General features: G+C 40.1%; 1 protein-coding gene across 1 annotated transcript in view; it reads right to left on the bottom strand.

Annotated features, from left to right (window-relative positions):
• RNF182 (ring finger protein 182) overlaps window positions 1-18,291 on the bottom strand; it is a 104,878-nt gene extending 86,587 nt beyond the window's left edge. Inside the window, exons 1-2 of the mRNA XM_012476573.2 lie at window positions 18,223-18,291; window positions 8,308-8,429 (exon numbers count right to left, since the gene is read on the bottom strand). The gene's annotated coding sequence lies outside the window, so the exon portion shown is untranslated. The remainder of the gene's footprint in view (window positions 1-8,307; window positions 8,430-18,222) is intronic.
• Window positions 18,292-19,319: the final 1,028 nt, after the last annotated feature.

Below are 19,319 nucleotides of genomic sequence, written 5' to 3'. Positions count from 1 at the left end.
GGCTAGAAAGACTCAGCTGCTATTGGCTAAAATCACAAGACCCTGCTTGCATACTGGGTTCTTTAAGGGAAGGCCAGGCTGTGCGAAAAGGGGAAAAGGGAACATGCCCGAGCTTGTCCGAGCTTTCGGAAAAAGCGGGGAAGGATGTGTGTCCGAGCTCCCAGTAAGGCAGCCGGCCTTACAGTAAGTACTATTAAGGCAACAAAACAGGCTGAGGTAATAGATAGTGGGAGTGAGAAGAGGAGATGTTTCTTTAGATCAGACTAGGGTGCAGTGACTCACACCTATAATCCTAGCACTTTGGGAGGCCAAGGTGGGAGGATCGCTTCAGGTCAGGAGTTTGAGACCAGCCTGACCAACATGGTGAAACCCCATCTCTACTAAAAATACAAAAATTAGCCAGGCTTGGTGTCATGCATCTATAATCCCAGCTACTTGGGAGGCTGAGAATCACCTGAACCCAGGAGGTGGAGGTTGCAGTGAGCAAAGATCACACCACAGCCTGAGAGACAGAGCAAGACTGTCTAAAAAAAAAAAAAGACTAGCATGGAAGAGTTCTCTGATCAGAGCAAATTCTAGCTGACACTAATGCTGAGCAGGAGACAGGAAAGTGACATGTAGAGAAAGAACATCCCAGGTAGCAAAAACGGCAGATGCAAAGGCCCTGAAGTTTGCACTCACTAATTGCTAGTCCCCTTCTTACTTTCTTTCCCTTATTGAAATGAATAACATCATTCAAATTGCTACTAATTCAATCTCAAGATAATACTCTGTAGCAACAGGCCCTTAATCCTCAGATATTTACATGTTGTGGCAGTGGTTCCTAGACTTGCCTGAATCCTACTTCCTGAAGATTCTAACTTGATTTGAGACAGGCCTGGGCTTACACCTTTTTAATAAGCTTTCCAGCTGACTCTAAAGTTTGAGAGCTGGCCCGGCCAGGTCTGGTGGCTCACGCCTGTAATCCCAGCACTTTGGGAAGCCAAGGCGGATGGATCACAAGGTCAGGAGTTCAAGACCAGCCACGCCAACATGGTGAAACGCTGACTACTAAAAATACCAAAAAAAAAAAAAAAAAAAAAATTAGCCAGGCATAGTTGTGGGCACCTGTAATCCCAGCTAATTCAGGAGGCTGAGGCAGCAGAATTGCTTGAACCCGAGAGGTGGAGGTTGCATTGAGCCGAGATTGCACCACTGCATTCCAGTCTGGGCAACAGAGCAAGACTGTGTCTCAAAGAAAAAAAAAAAAAGTTTGAGAGTCATTGTGTTACAGAAAGGACTGTGAGTCCCAATTTTAAAATGTACCAGGCCAAGTGTGGTAGCTCACACCTGTAAGTAATGCCAACATTTCAGGAGGCCAAGGCAGGAGGATCACTTGAGCCCAGAGGTTCGAAACAAGCCTGGGCAAAATAGCAAGACCCTGTCTCTACAAAAAAAAAAAATTTTTTTTTAATTAAAAAAAAAATAGCTGGGCATTGTGGCATACACCTATAATCCCAGCTATTCAGGAGGCTGAGTGGGAGAATCGCATGAGCCCAGGAATTTGAGGCTACAGTGAGCCAAGGTTGTCCCACTGCACTCAGCCTGGACAATAGAGTGAGACTCTGTCTCTGAAATTTTTCAAACTGTGCTATATTTCTTATAAAAATGTCCTTCTTGGAGCTCAAAATTTGATTCTTTCTTTCTTTTACAGCTCAATTGGCTATATTCATAGTTAGATGAGGCCTTGCTCAATTAAGGAAGCAAGTTAGCTTAGCTCCAAGATAGGGGAAGAAATGTGGCCACGTTTTTGGCACCTTTTAATTGGAGATAAATGCTAACATTTTGGAGAAAATCCAAAGAGCAATTAAAAGGAGAAAAGAACTAGCAAAATTATAAAACTAGTAAGTATTGTTTCCAAAAGCTGAACATACTCTGCTGCATAAGGATAGGGAAAAAAATGAAGTGTCCAAAGGGAGGTTTATAAATGCCAAAAAAATAAATCTCTAGAGGAGAAAAGTGTTTGCATTTACTGAGTATAAGCTTCTTGTTTTAAGCAGCTAAAATGTCAAGTTACAATCGAGGGAAACATCCATATCAGCCATTAAAACATAATTTATAGGCCGGGCGCGGTAGCTCACGCCTGTAATCCCAGCACTTTGGGAGGGTGAGACAGATGGATCAACTTGAGGCCAAGAGTTTGAGACCAGCCTGGCCAACATGGTGAAATTCCGTCTCTACTGAAAAACAGAAAAATTAGCTCAGTGTTGTGGTGGGACCTGTAATCCCAGCTACTTGGGAGGCTGAGGCAGGAGAATCACTTGAACCCAGGAGGCAGAGGTTGCAGTGAGCTGAGATTGCACCACTGCACTCCTACCTGGGCAGCAGAGTGAGACTCTGTCTCAAAAGAAAATAGAAACATAACTACTGCATTAAGGAGACTACTCATATACTGTTTTGTGGAATAGTGTGTTCTTGAAAAGATATGATTATTTCAAACTCCAAAATAGAGAGGAAGAAAGTAGATGTAAAGGAGTGGAGCACTCCCTAAAGGTCAAAATGGAAGGGAGAGGACAGAGGGAGGATGAGAAAGAGTTGACCCTAAGGTAGAAAAATGCAATGCCACTTCCGATAGATCAGCCAAGCAAGCAGCTGGGTTGGACAAAAGAGACTCCAGGTAGTAGCTCCCTGAACACTGAAGTCGATGGCAATACTGAAAGTTCAAAGGAAGAAGCAATGGTAGTGGCAGCCTGGAGTCATAGGGATTTAGTGGAAGGAGCAAGCCTCCTAGCAGGGTTGTGTGTCACTAGGCAGCAGAGGCTACACGGGTACATGGAGGCAGGCAGGGGCCATCTCCACAGTGACCTGAGCATTAAGTCAGGTACTGCCAGGAAGGAGAGGTGGTCATGAGGCAACCCAAAGTGTTTCACAGACACACCCCACACAGTCATACACACACTCACAAATGCATATCACCACGCCCACATGCTTATACATACACATGCACACCCCACATGCACATACACACTTATGTACACCCTAGGCTAGAAGGTAGAATTTTAAGGCATTGCTGGCCATTCCACTAGCTGGACTGCTTGGAGCCTTAAAATCATTGTTTGTCACTTTTTTCTGTAACTACTTTGAATATTCAAACAAAAGGCCAAGGAAATACCTGTTATTGTATAAATTACACTTCGAGGGGAAAAAAAATAGTGACTCAATCAGAAATGCATTATCTCAATTTTAATTCATCTCTAGTTGGCTAGGATCTCAAAACCTTTGTCGCCTCGCCTGCGCCGCCCGGTCTTTGTCCCTTTCCTGCGGGTCCCAGCCGCTGGTGCCCTCTGGTGGCGGCCCTGCTGGCCTTGTCGTGTGACCCGCAGGGGGCGTCCCTACTGGCTTTTGCGCCGCGGCGTCCTTCGGAGGGGTGGGACCCCTCAGGCAGTGCGGCCACGTCCGCGCCCTCCGTCCTGGCGAACGGGTCGAACTCGTGCTTCGCTCAGCAGAGCCGCGACCCGAGTCAGTGGCTGAGACCCTGACCCCGACATCCCTCTGCCTCCCGCCAAGTCCCTGCCCATCACGCTGAGAGTACTGGGCAGCTGGGCCAAGAGCTGGCAGGACCGCAGGCCAGGTTCTCCTGGGCCTGGGGGATCCTACTGGGACTTCGTGGGTTGGCCAATCCACCCGCTGCATGCGGTGAGAGGGATGGGTGGAAATTCCCAGATTCACAGGAAAGGCACAGGGAAAGCAGAGTTGCCCCTTCATAGACAACGTTCTGCAAAAGAAAACTCACCTGCTCTCTCTCCACTTAGCTTGCTTCATCTCTGCCCCTCCCTGCTCTCTAATCTCTCTCTCTCTCTCTCTGTCTCTGTCTCTCTCTCTCTCTCTCACTCTCTCTCGCTCTCTCTCTCTCTCTCTCTCTCTCTCTCACACACACACACACACACACACACACACACACGGGAAAAGAGGGAAAAACCAGTTTTCCTCTTTTTCTCCACTGTCTCACTTGCACAAGGCCACTGTATTAGTTTGCTAGGGCCACCATAACAAGGTCAACAGACTGAGGGCCTTAAACAACAAGAATATTTTCTCTCACAGTTCTGGAGACTGGAAATCTGAGATCAAAGTGTTGGCAGGGTTGGTTTCTTCCCAGACCCCCTTCCACGGCTTGTAGATGGCCACCTTCTTTCTGTGTCCCCTCATATGGCTTTTCTCTGTGCCTCAGGAGCCCTGGTGTCTCTCTCTATTATAAAGACATCTCACATTGGATTAGGGCCCACCCTAGTGGCCTCATTTTACCTCATTCACCTCTGTAAAGACCTTATCTCCAAATATGGTGACATTCTGAGACACAGGGGTTGGAGCTTCAACATATAAACGGCGTGGAGGGGGATACACCTGTACTTTTTTAGTAGAGACAGGGTTTCACCTGACCAACATGGTGAAACCCTGTCCCTGCTAAAAAAAAATACAAAAATTCATCCAATGAGAGTCACCCTGTTGCCTAACCACTGGTGATGGGAAGGAGAGGTGTAGGATCAGGAGAAGAGGAAGTTTAATGTCTTAGGTTGCTGCCAGAGTAAACACATCACATTCCTCTGTTACCCATATTTAAGCCCCCTCCTTCACAAATACCGGTGTGACGCTCTTGCTTAACTTCCTCAGCTGGGTGACAATAAACTTGTTCCCAATTGCTGAGCACTGGAAAAACACAATGTGGGGTCATGGGGAAATGAACCTTTCCCGTACAGTAGAAATGGCTTCCATGTGTGCAAAGTGAGTGAGCCACAAGTACAGGCAGGAGGTTAAAAAGTCCCTGGAATCACCCGAACCAGAAGCAAAAAAAAAAAAAGAAGGCCAAAGCCAATGCTGCTGCTGAAGCTGGCTGAAACCCCAAGACCACACCTTGAATATGCTGGCACACTGGATATTTTTCTTTCACTGCCTTAAAGCTCCGTGAGAGGCATTCATGAGAATTATAGATGCATTTGTTCCAAGGAAGCATTTCACCAAAGTATAACTCATAGGAAGTTTAACTGCTCACCACCCCACTCCCCAGACACCCTCCAGAGTATCTAGATCTTTACTACTTAAGACTTCTTGCAAAACTACTGGAGTAAAACCAAGGTAGACAGCTTTTCTTCACGCTTATCACAGCATCATACCTGAAGAGGTTTTGTTTTCCCATTTATCCTGAGTGAATCTATTCAAACACAATAAATGGTGGCTGGGCGCAGTGTCTCATGCCTGTAATCCCAGCACTTTGGGAGGCTGAGGCAAGAGGATCACGAGGTCAGGAGTTCAAGATCAGTCTGACCAACATGGTGAAACCCTGTCTCTATTAAAAAAAAAAAATACAAAAATTAGCCAGGTCTGGTCTCAGGCACCTGTAATCCCATCTACTCAGGAGGCTAAGGCAGGAGAATCTCTTGAACCCAGGAGGCAGAGGTTGCAGTGAGCCAAGATCACGCCATTACATTCCAGCCTGGGTGACAGAGCAAGACTCCATCTCAAAACAAAACAAACAAACAAACAAAATAAATAAATGACTGTGGTGAGCCTATTTTGTATGATCCCAGTGAACTTCTGCCCAGCAATGCATTTTCTAGTTAAGTGTATCTTGTGTCTCGTTTCTGTAACCACTGCCAAGAGCTACTGGCTTCCTCTACCCAGAGGCTCTCCAGGACAACTGATTCCAAGCAATTGGAATCCTCACATCCTGTACCAGTTAAAGGAGAAAGAGAGTTTCACAACCATTTGAATGGCTACTGTTGGAAAACCAGAAAATAATAAATATCAGGAAACATGGAGAAATTTGGACTCTTATCACTGTGAGTGGGAATGTAAACTGGAGTAGCTGCTATAGAAAACAGAAACACAGTTTCTCAGAATATTAACAGTAGAATTATCATATGATCTTGCAATTCTATGACTGAGTATACATCCAAAAGAACTGAAGGCTGGGTCTCAAAGAGATTATTTGTATACCCATTTTCATAGCTATATTATTCACAACAGCCAAAAGATAGACGCCAACCCAAGCATACATCAGTAAATGAATTGATCAACAACAACAACTATATATATATGTGTGTGTGTATGTGTGTGTGTGTGTATATACACATATGATGGAATATTATTCAGCTTTAAGAAGGAAAGGAATTCTGACACATGCCACAATATAAATGAACCTCAAGGGAATTATGCTAAATGAAATAAGCCAGTTACAAAAAGACAAATATTGTATGATTCCACTTATATGAGGTACCTACAGTAGTCAAAGTCATAAAGACAGAAAGTAGAATGGTTGTTGCCTGGGCTGGGGTATGGGGATGGGGAGTTATTATTTAATGGGTACAGAGTTTCAGTTTATCAAGATGAAAAAAGCTCTGTGGGTCGATAGTGGTGATGTTTCCACAACCAACACTATGAATATACTTAACAGCTCTGTACTTAAAAATGGCTAACATGGTAAATTTATTGGGGAGAAACAATAAATGAAGAAGACATTTTAAAAGTAATTTCCTTACAGAAGAGAGAAGGAACAAAGGAAAAGATGAGAATCAAGGAGGGGATGGGGCTAGGAGAGGTGACAGTATCTATTAGGCATGTTATCTGGTAATTTTTAAAAGTTGAAAGTCACATGGAATTTTTTTTTTAGCCTGCAATGAATTATCATTGTCAAAATGATTCTATCAAAATATTGATCAACCTTTTCATAATTATGGAAACAATAGTCTGTCACCCAAATATGCATCTCCAATTATCTTTGTCTTTTCAATACAAATATTTGCATAAAGCAGTTACACAGGATTAATGAGTCTACAGATCTAATGTACAACATGAGGACTGTAGTTAATTATATTGTATCATAGATGGGTAATTTGCCAAGAGAGTAGATTTGAGGTACTCTTAGCATGCGCGCGCGCACACACACACACACACACAAAAGGTAACTCTGTGAGGTAGATGATGGATATATTAATTTGCTTGACTGTAGTAATTATATCTCTAGGTATATGTATATTGAGATAGGTATATAAATCATCATGTTGTATACCTTAAATATATACAATAAAAATTTAGCATGAATATTACCTTATCCAAAATCATTTACATTTCAGTTCTTTTAGATCCAGCTAGATAGAATGTGCTTATGCTACTGATCAGACCAGGCCATTTAGACATGTGGGGGGTAAAGGCATGACATTTTGACCTGTCATTTGTCAATCCTATCAAAACACTGCATCAAAATAAACACTATTTTTTATTGCCTAATAATATTTCAAACAAACATCGCTGACATTGCAAGTGCCTCACTCTCAGCCTCACCCCGTCTCTATGCCTTTCCCCTGCCTTCACCCCCACGCCAAAATAACAATATCCCATTGTAAAAAGAGTTTCATTTTATAATCAAACGCTTTTCACCAGAGACATATGGATATCCCTGACCCCCAGTGCCCCTCCATCCCAGTCCTCACACTCACTCCCACCACAATGAGGGCAAGAGGCCCAAGGAAATGTTGGGTGTCCCAAATAGGGTGAGACAGCAGGTAGCCAGATTAAAGGGAAGTTGTAGCAGCCTGTTTTGGTGCCCTGTGTCCCATCCTCTTAACTCACCTCTGATTTTGGTCACAGCTGCAGTAAACAGTTTCTTCTAGTTCAGATACAGCTATGGAGCCCACCACACACCCTCACCTTAGTCTCCACCTTTTGCCTCAAATCATTCGCTGAACTCCCAGGAGCCCACCAGACCCTTACAAAACACAGCCTGGACATACAAGGCAATTAACACTCCTAGGGCAACTCCAACCAATGGACGGACAGAACTGGTGGTAGATGATGAATTCTCCAGGATTCCATCCAACAGAGAGACAATTCTGAGAGGCTACCTACTCAGAGACCCACACTACTCAGAGATCCAAGTGGAATTGTACTCCTATCACTTGGATGACTCACGTGTATATCAGTTTTCCCTCTTTCATAATCTACCTCTCTCCACTCCCTTCTTATTTCCTGGGGTCACCCCTCCTGCAAACCTTTGATTCAGGCTCAACTTTCAGGAGAACCCAAACTATCTTGGTAACTTTTTTCAAAACATACATATTTCATTTCAGTTGTTGTTTAACAGTGTTGGCTTTAAAGGCTAAGTCAAAACTAATCTACATCAAAGTGGTCAGGCTAGGCTGGGGGGCTGTAGCTCACACCTTTTGGAAGGCTGAGGTGAGCCAATCTCTTGAGGCCAGGAGGTCGAGACCGGCTTGGCCAACATGGCAAAACTCTATCTCTACTAAAATTACAAAAATTAGATGTGGTGGTACACACCTGTATTCCCAGCTACTTGGGAGGCTGAGGCAGAAGAATTACTTGAATCCAGGAATTGGAGATTGCAGTGAGCCAAGATGGTGTCATTGCACTCCAGCCTGGGCAGCAAAGTGGGACTCCATCTAAAAAAAAAAAAAAAAAAAAAGTCAAGCCGAAAGGCATTGCCAAAAAATTATGGACTCATATGAAAAGGTCTTATTTGTAAGATGTTAGGGTGTGTGTGTGTATTAAGCTAGAAAACACTAGTCATTTTCTGCAGTGCAGTATCATTGTGACCTTAAAAAAAAAGCCAATATGATTTTTATGTTGCTCAATGCTTCTGCATCAGCCTAGGGACTTATAAAGTAAATCCCACAGTAAAATTCTGCGTGTGTGTGTGTGTGTGTGTGTGTGTGTGTAAAAGAGAGAGAGAGAAAGCATGTTTAGATACTACTAGTGTAAGTTTACTATTAGGGCAGGGCTTTTTTAAAAAAGAACTGTAAGTTTTAATAGAAGTCAGTGCAATCAAGTTAGAACTCAGAATTCAGAAACTAACTCAGAACCGCACAGCTTCATGGAAACTGAACAACTGGCTCTTGAATGCTGACTGGATAAACAATGAAATGAAGGCAGAAATAAAGATGTTCTTTGAAACCAACGAGAACAAAGACACAACATGCCAGAATCTCTGGGACACATTTAAAGCAGTCTCTAGAGGAAAATATATAGCAATAAATGCCTATATGAGAAGAAAGGAGAGATCTAAAATTGACACCCTATAGTCAAAATTGAAAGAGCTAGAGGAGCAAGATCAAAAAAACTCAAAACCTAGCAGAAGACAAGAAATAACTAAGATCAGAGCAGAACTGAAGGAGATAGAGACACAAAAAAACCTTCAAATAATCGATAAATCCAGGAGCTGGTTTTTTTGAAAAGATCAACAAAATAGACAGACCACTAGCCAGATTAATAAAAAAGAAAAGAGAGAATAACCAAATAGATGCAATAAAAAACGAGAAAGGGGATATCACCACAGATTCCACAGAAATTCAAACCATCATCAGAGATTATTACAAACAACTCTATGCACATAAACCAGAAAACCTGGAAGAAATGGATAAATTCCTGGACAGTTGCCTCCTCCCAAGCCTAAACCAGGAAGAAGTTGAAACCCTGAATAGATCAATAACAAGGTCTGAAGTTGAGGCAGCAATTAAGAGCCTACCACCCAAAAAAAGCCCAGGTCCCGATGGGTTCACAGCTGAATTCTACCAGACATACAAAGAAGAGCTGGTACCATTCCTTCTGAAACTATTCCAAATAATCCAAAAAGAGGGAATCCTTCCCAAATCATATTTTGAGATCAACATCATCCTGATACCAAAACCCAGCAGAGACTCAACAAGAAAAGAAAACTTCAGGCCAATATCCATGATGAACATAGATGCAAAAACTTCAATAAAATACTGTCAAGCCGATTGCAACAGCACATCAAAAAGCTTATCCACCATGATCAAGTAGGATTCATCCCGGGGATGCAACGCTGGTTCAACATACGCAAGTCTATAAACATAATTCACCACATAAACAGAACCAAAGACAAAAACCACATGATTATCTCAATTGATGCAGAGAAGGCCTTTGACAAAATTCAACAGCCCTCTATGCTAAAAACCCTCAATAAACTAGGTATTGACGGAACGTATCTCAAAATAATAAAAGCTATTTATGACAAACCAACAGCCAATATCATACTGAATGGGCAAAAACTGGAAGCATTCCCTTTGAAATGTGGCACTAGACAAGGATGCCCTCTCTCACCACTCCTATTCAATATAGTACTGGAAGTTCTAGCCAGAGCAATCAGGCAAGAAAAAGAAATAAAGGATATTCAAATAGGAAAGGAGGAAGTCAAATTGTCTCTATTTGCAGACGACATGATTGTATATCTAGAAGACCACATCATCTCAGCCCAAAATCGCCTGAAACTGATAAGCAACTTCAGCAAAGTCTCAGGATACAAAATCAATGTGCAAAAATCACAAGCATTCCTATACACCAACAACAGACTTAAAGAGAGTCAAACCAAGAACGAACTGCCGTTCACAATTGCTACAAAGAGAATAAAATACCTAGGAATACAACTAACAAGGAACGTAAATGACCTCTTCAAGGAGAACTACAAACCACTGCTTAACGAAATGAGAGGACACAAACAGATGGAGAAACATTCCATGTTCATGGTTAGGAAGAATCAATATCGTGAAAATGGCCATACTGCCCAAAGTAATTTACAGATTCAACGCTATCCCCATCAAGCTACCAATGACCTTCTTCACAGAACTGGAAAAAACCACCTTAAGCTTCATATGGAACCAAAAGAGAGCCTGCATAGCCAAGTCAATTCTAAGCAAAAAGAACAAATCGGGAGGCATCACACTACCGGACTTCAAACTATACTACAAGGCTACAGTAATCAAAACAGCATGGTACTGGTACCAAAACAGAGACATAGACCAATGGAACAGAACAGAGGCCTCAGAGGCAACATAACATATCTACAACCATCCAATCTTTGACAAACGTGACAAAAACAAGCAATGGGGAAAGGATTCCCTGTTTAATAAATGGTGTTGGGAAAACTGGCTAGCTATGTGCAGAAAGCAGAAACTGGACCCCTTCCTGACACCTTACACTAAAATTAACTCCAGATGGATTAAAGACTTAAACATAAGACCTAACACCATAAAAACCCTAGAAGAAAATCTAGGCAAAACCATTCAGGACATAGGCGTAGGCAAGGACTTCATGACCAAAACACCAAAAGCATTGGCAACAAAAACCAAAACAGACAAATGGGACCTAATCAAACTCCACAGCTTCTGCACAGCAAAAGAAACAGTCATTAGAGTGAATTGGCAACCAACAGAATGGGAAAAATTTTTTGCAGTTTACCCATCTGACAAAGGGCTGATATCCAGAATCTACAAAGAACTAAAACAGATTTACAAGAAAAAAACAAATTAGCCCATTCAAAAGTGGATGAAGGATATGAACAGACACTTTACAAAAGAAGACATATATGAGGCCAACAAACATATGAAAAAATGCTCATCATCACTGGTCATTAGAGAAATGCAAATCAAAACTACATTGAGATACCATCTCATGCCAGTTAGAATTGCGATCATTAAAAAATCTGGAGACAACAGATGCTGGAGAGGATGTGGAGAAATAGGAACACTTTTACACTGTTGGTGGGAGTGTAAATTAGTTCAACCATTGTGGAAGACAGTGTGGTGATTCCTCAAGGACCTAGAAATAGAAATTCCATTTGACCCAGCAATCCCATTACTGGGTATATATCCAAAGGATTATAAATCGTTCTACTATAAGGACACATGCCACGAATGTTCATTGCAGCACAGTTTACAATAGCAAAGACCTGGAACCAACCCAAATGCCCATCAATGATAGACTGGACAGGGAAAATGTGGCACATATACACCATGGAATATTATGCAGCCATTAAAAACGATGAGTTTGTGTCCTCTGTAGGGACATGGATGAACCTGGAAACCATCATTCTCGGCAAACTGACACAAGAACAGAAAATCAAACACCACATGTTCTCACTCATAGGCGGGTGTTGAACAATGAGAACACATGGACACAGGGAGGGGAGCACCACACACTGGGGTCTGTTGCAGGGAAATAGGGGAGGGACAGCGGGGGGTGGGGAGTTAGGGAGAGATAGCATGGGGAGAAATGCCAGATATAGGTGAAGGGGAGGAAGGCAGCAAATCACACTGCCATGTGTGTACCTATGCAACAATCTTGCATGTTCTTCACATGTACCCCAAAACCTAAAATGCAATAAAATAAAATTAAAAAAAAAAAAGAAATCATAAAAAGAAGTAAATAATATCTTGAAAGAGGACTTAAACATCGTATCATCCCATTTTATAGGTGAGGAAGCTGAAGTCCAGAGAGGTTAAGAAGCATGTTCAAGGCATCACAGAGGAGAATAGTAAAATCGGGACCAAGAAACCTTTGATTTTGACTCCAAGTCTAGTGATCTTCCCATTATACCACATAATAAATTACTTCAAATGTAATAAAGGAGCCTATTATTTAAATGACTGGTGATATTGATGATGATGATAATAGCATGTACTGAATGTGTACTGTGTGCTCCTAAGTGCTCTACCCACACAATTTCATTTAGCTCTCACAACTGTGCAGTAGGTACTGTTACCACTCCCATTTTGTGGATGGGAAACTGAGGCTTAGAAGGATTGTGTAACTTCCCCTGTCATAGGACTGGTAAGCAACAGAACCAGGCCTCAAACTCAGCCAATCTGGCTCTAGAACTTAATTTTAATGCCCACATTCAAGTGAAAATTCCTCACGTAATTCTTCCAGTTTATACAGATATATCCTTACCTGTATACCAAAGTCAGCATCTTTATGGCAACAGAAAAAAGTTTTAAAGTATAATTAACTTCTCCAATTTCACAAGGAACTATAACACTGATGCTGCCGTTCTGGGAAAAGGCCAGAGCTGAGCTGCCATGGCAGATGGCGCTTGTCACCGCCAGTTCTGCAATGGCAACTCTGGCCAGCCACACCCTCCATCTGGGAAAGGGGCTGTGCTCTTTCTTCTTCCTCTTCTCACAGATTCCAAAGATTCCTGAAGTTCATTGGAAGAGAAACCTTCTTTAATATCTACTTAATGTCCCATGCCTACAGCGGCTACTTCATGGGGATCTCCTTTGATAACAACTGCCAAAAATGGCATGTTATCAAGACAAAACACAAACTTAAAAAGAAATGTGTTCTCCAGGTTCACCAGCATCAATTAATTATAGTTATATGACTACTTTGTAAGCACATGGATTAGATTCTCAAAGCATGATATTATAGACTTTATATAGTTATTTAAACCATACATCTGAAATAGAAAATACACAAGTATCTCTGAAGTCTATTGCAAACATATGTTAAGGGGGGAAAAAGCACAAAGCATAATCTTTTTAAACCATATTAGAAGCCACTAAAAGAACACAACTATACTACTGGTAATAGAAAGGCAGCAATTGTCAGAAAAAAAAACAAGCTTTGGACATATATATAGAGAGAGAGGAAAAGTTAATTTGTTTCCAAATAAATGATTTCCCAACTCAACATAGAAAAAAATCACTATACTAATCAAAGAAATTTCCTTAGTTTGAAAAGTACCATATTGTAACAGTTATGGACACAAAATAGCAAATGAGGCTTCATTTTAGTTTTAGATGAGAATTTCCTGGTGAATAAAATTCCTCACCTCACACAGCATGGTAGCAAAGAATTAACACCTTTGCTTAAAAAAAAAAAAAAAAACAGTTGAGTGAGCAACATAGTTACTTTAAAGCATTTGACTATATTTATCATAACATTGAATGATACATGTGAAAAAATGTAACAAAATAGAACTTTTTGGTTACAACAGAATCAGTTAAGAAACAAAATTTGCAATAATCATACCACGGCTGACTCCTATAAACCTATTATATCTTAGGATTCACATAATCCAGTTCTAGGATTCAAAGAAAAAAAGAACACCAAAAAAGTCACTGAAAATAATTCCAGATGTTATTTTCATAGTTCCAAGACCAATGAGAAGGTTCCATTGCTGCTTCTTTCTACTTCCTTCAAATTCCTCAGTGGCTGCTACAACTCTGAGCCTCTTCTCACTCTCACTTCCCTCCTGAAACTCTCCTAGACAGCTTTCCTTCCAAAGTGTCTCTCTTTCTTCCTTCCTCCTTTTCTAGACCTTCCTTCCTCCTGGTCAAACCCTAATCTCCACTTAATTCTTTGGTAAAGAGCATACTTCTTACGTGAGAATTTCCTGGTGAATAAAATTCTTCACATCCTTATACGACAACATAGTAATAAAAAAATTAACATTCTTTGCTTTAAAAAATACCGTTGACTGAGAAATTTGATTATTTTGTTCAAAAATGTTTGTGTTGCAGCCATAAAAAGGAATGAGTTCAAGTCCTTTGCAGGGACGTGGATGAATCTGGAAGCCATCATTCTCAGCAAACTAACACAGGAACAGAAAACCAAACACCACATACTTTCACTTATAAGCGGGAGTTGAACAATGAGAACACATGGACACAGGAAGGGGAACATCACAAACTGGGGCCTGTCAGGGGCTGGCGTCAAGGGAAGGGAGAGCATTAGGACAAATATCTAATGCATGCAGGGCTTAAAACCTAGATGACGGGTTGGTAAGTGCAGCAAACCACCATGGCACATGTATACCTATGTAACAGATCTACATGTTCTGCATATATATCCCAAAACTTAAAGTAAAACAAAAATTATAATTAAAAAAAAAGTCAGTGGGCTGGGCACGGTGGCTCATGCCTGTAATCCCAGCACTTTGGGAGGCCAAGGCGGATGGATCACGAGGTGAGGAGTTCAAGACCAGCCTGGCCAACATGGTGAAACCCCATTCCTACTAAAAATACAAAAATTAGCTGGGCGTGGTGGCGCATATCTGTAATCCTAGCTATGCAGGAGGCTGAGGCAGGAGAATTGCTTGAACTGGGAATGAAAGGTGGAGGTTGCAAGACTGGGTCACTGCACTCCAGCCTGGGCAACAGAGTGAGACGCCATCTCAAATGAATAAAATAAATAAATATATAAATAAAGTTAGTGTTTTCTTTATCATAACATTAAGTGATAAATGTGAAAAACATGAGAAGTATTTATAAGGAGAGTATTCCCAACAATACAGTAGCGGTAGTAATAGGAAAAGAAAAACCTTAAAAAAAAAAAGTAGATATAATCAAATATTGGATTTGTCTAGTGGTATTTTGGTTGTTCAGCTCTGCATTTATAATAAAAGCAGAACCTTTACATTGAAATACCTATAGGAAAAATAACTTTTTATTATAAAAATTACTATTCTATAACTGCTACCTCCTAACCTTCCTTTTATCATAAAACAATTACAATTATGTCAGATTTTTGCCTCCTCTATTTCTCATCTTACTGCTATGTAAAATAGAGTAATGAGGATAGCAATTTGTGACCATGTGGGACTATACGTATGAGTGGTCATTCCATCTAGAGTTCTTTAAGATGAACATATTCTATACATTGGGAAGCTTATATTATATTTTCAGCTTAAAAATTAACATGGTAGTATGTGTTAAGCATGCCTTTTATTTTCTTTTCTGGTACGTTGACCTCTTGGAGTCTTGCTGACCAGAAGGAGCTGGCCCATTCCAGGGTTAACTAATTCCTAGAGATAGTAAATGATTCATCTTTGAGCACACTTGTTAAATGTCAACAAACAAATCCAGTGTCCACGCACCAGCCACCTTCTTTATCTTGCTTTCATATTCTAAGCCACGATCCACCTGTCCTAATAACCCTAGAACCAGGTACCAGACAGCTAGGGAGCACCCCTATGCCCCAGAACCAACTGAAATGATTCACACTAGCCAATCCTAAGCCTGTTTACCCTGTCTCACCTGTTTCTTTCTTGAGAAACCATAATAAAGGCTCTTGTACACAGTCCCTCTCCCTCCCTCTGACTATTAACTGACCCTGGTGCTTCTCATGTGTCCTCCCATGGTGTGTCATGCTCCTGCCTCTTGGGAACTGTGAGTAACAAATTATCTTATCAATCACAGCCATCTCCTGATCTGTTGGCTTTACTGTACCTCAAATATTCTATTAATATATTGTACTTCAAAACACAGTTTTATTGTATGATGCGGAAATTGTCCATTTTTACATTAATCTATTACATGTCAATTTTTACATATAATCTAATCTGTTACTTTTTTGATGGGCTTTTTTTCTTTGCATTCTAGAATTGGATTATGTGAATCCTAAAATATAATAGGTTTATAATAATCAGCAGTGGTATGATTATTGCAAATTTTGCTTTTTTTTTTTTTTTTTTTTTTTTTGAGACAGAGTTTCGCTCTTGTTGCCTAGGCTGGAGTACAATGGTGCAATCTTGGCTCACTGCAACATACACCTCTCAGGTTCAAGCAATTCTTCTGCCTCAGCCTCCCAAGTAGCTGGGATTACAGGCATGTGGCACCACACCTGGCTAAGTTTGTATTTTAGTAGAGACAGGGTTTCTCCATGTTGGTCAGGCTGGTCTCAAACTCCCTACCTCAGGTGATCTGTCCACCTCAGCCTCCCAAACTGCTGGGATTACAGGAGTGAGCCACCATGCCTGGCCAATTTTGCTTCTTAATTAACTGATCATGTTATAATCAAAAAGTTGTATTTTCATTATATTTTTTCACATTTATCCCTCAATGTTATGATGAATCTACTCAAATACTTTAAAGTTAAAGTAACTGTCTTGCTCACTTGTTTATTTTTTTAAAGCAAAATGTTCATTCTTTATTACCATGTTGTATAGTAGATGAGAAATTTTATTTACCAGGAAGTTCTCATTTAAAACTAGAATGTAGACTGAATGCAGTGGCTCACGCCTGTAATCCAGCACTTTGGAAGGCCAAGGCAAGCAGACCACCTGAGGTCACGAGTTCGAGACCAGCCTAGACAACATGGTAAATCCTTGTCTCTACTAAAAATATAAAAATTAGCCAGGTGTGGTGGTGGGTGCCTGTAATTCCAGCTACTCAGGAGGCTGAGGCACGAGAATCACTTGAACCCGGAGGTGGAGGTTGCAGTGAGCCAAGATCACATCACTGTACGCCAGCTTGGGTGACAGAGTGAGACTCTATCTCAAAAAAAAAAAAAAACAAAAAAAAAAAAACTAGAATGTAGCCTTATTTGTTTCATTACTTTCATTGAAAAATAAATCTCTGGATTATATGTCTCTAGAAAGGCTCTTTCTAAATTATTGCCACATCCACCAGCTACAAGAAAAACTTAGGCTGAATTACAACAATTCATATTTGGTTACCCTGTCAGTTCCCCTCACATCACTGTGGTAATGCTACTATCTGTACGGCCCACCCATAATATTTTTCATTCTTCCTGTGTCAGTGTCAGTGCACTTCCTCTAAGGTTGGAAATCTGAAGATCTAGAGCTATAGGGTTTTTACAACTTGTCATTAAAAAAGTCACAACCACCTCAGCCCTCTACCCCACAGTGTAGCCAAGGGTGAAACTGAGCTGATGTAGCTAATGCATTGCCTTGGTTACAGGAGCTATGAGGGGTATACCCAGCTGGGTCGACTGAGAGACCACTGACCAGAGGCAAATTTGGAAAACATTCAATTTTGTGAGGAAATAGCCATAGCAAACACTTCCCTCTCTGTATACCTATGTGTATATGGACAAAGTTCTCATAGGAAAGAGGAAACAGAGCAAGGTACACAGTGGGGAAAGAAATCAAGGAGGCAAATGAGCATTTTCAGAGGTGTCAGGAAGGAAAGTATATCCTAGGGAGACGCTGAACAATGAATAAAATTCAGAGTTTCACCACCCTGGAACTTTAGTTTCTGAACTTTAATGCAATATAAATTTCATTGGTGACTATGATGAAGAATTATATAAACAAATATTGTAAGCAGGATATTAGTTTTAGAATAAAAAAAAAAGAAAGTGATGTGCTCAGATACATAGTAACAATGGGGAAAAATCGTATCAGTGGAGCAGAACAGAAAATCTGGGAATGAGCCCAAATGTATATAGGACATTGACATATAACAGTGGTATTTCCAATCAGTGGCATACAAAATAAATGGTGAAGAGACAACTGGCCAGCTTACTCTTTTTTTTTTTTAAATCCAAATAAATCAAAGAATTAAACATTAAAAACGAAACTATGAAAATCATGACAAACTATGAAAAAATGACAACGACTTGAAGGATTCACTTAAAATATTTAAATATTTATTTTATAGACTTCCTCAAAAAAGAAAGAAAGAAATATCTTACCTCTCTAGCGTCCATCTCATTTTTCTGTACCCTTACAGCAAAACTCTTTGGCCTGAAGATCCATCTGTCTATGATATAATATTAAGTGAGCAAATCAAACTACAAAGTGTTAAGATTAGCATCATTCCATTTTTCAAGTTTTAATGACTATAGGATATAAATATATAGTTTTTTAGCACAGAGAAAATACAAGAGCAAAATTAAAGTGGGAGATCTTGAAACTGAATTATAAACCCCTTATTGCTTAGCTTATTGAAACAAACATTTGCTGTTTTCATAAATTTATACAATCCAATAAGGTTTTTTGAAAGTTTTAATGTATAAAAGTGTTTCTTGAACACAAAGCTTTCAATAGAATATGATGTAGGCATTGAGCAGCTTCTAGATTTATGACATAGTTAAATCCTAAAATGCAAAATTAAATTATTAAATGGTTGAGCCAACTTTAAAAAAATAACTAACTAGAGAAATTAAGGAACTTCCATATTTTGCCTCATTGTTTATATAATCAAAATACATTCAAAATAATTAACAGTTTAGAATGCAAATACATCCCATTGATCCAATATTTTGAAGAAGGAAATAAACAAAATTTAAAGAATCTATTTCTTAATTTTGTTGTTAGAGAGTATGATTCAACTGCTGGAATTACATTCATTTGAGAGACTTGTTAATTGTAATATTAGGAGCTTTCAAAATGTTACAGGCAGGGCTATGGTAAAATGAAACACATTAAATTGAGTATATTCAGACACAGAAGCAGGCCTAAGAGGACAACATACACCATCTGGTTCAGAATCTCAGTTTCTTTAGTAACAGGGCAGTAAGCGAGCACCAGACATACCCATTTATTTTGGCATTGTTCAAAATACACATTTTTTTTTTAACCTACTGTGTCAATTCTTGAGAATGTCTCAAATTCTATTCCAAGAAATTCAGACATTGTATCAAAGAAGTTAAATTCTCAACAATTAATGGTCCTTTATAGCTTCAATTTCTATGAAACTGAATTTTCCAGACTAATAGAGGCACTGTGAAAAAAATCTTCTTTGAATTAGTAAAAGATAATAAAAGTTCTTAGGCTATTTGGATTAACA

This window comes from Aotus nancymaae, unplaced genomic scaffold, assembly GCF_030222135.1.
Source record: "Aotus nancymaae isolate 86718 unplaced genomic scaffold, 86718_ANA_hifiasm-v0.15.2.pri h1tg000051l, whole genome shotgun sequence".
Taxonomy (NCBI): Eukaryota; Metazoa; Chordata; class Mammalia; order Primates; family Aotidae; genus Aotus; species Aotus nancymaae.
The sequence above is the reverse complement of the archived record's forward strand: the minus strand, read 5'-3'. Positions and strand labels throughout refer to the sequence as shown.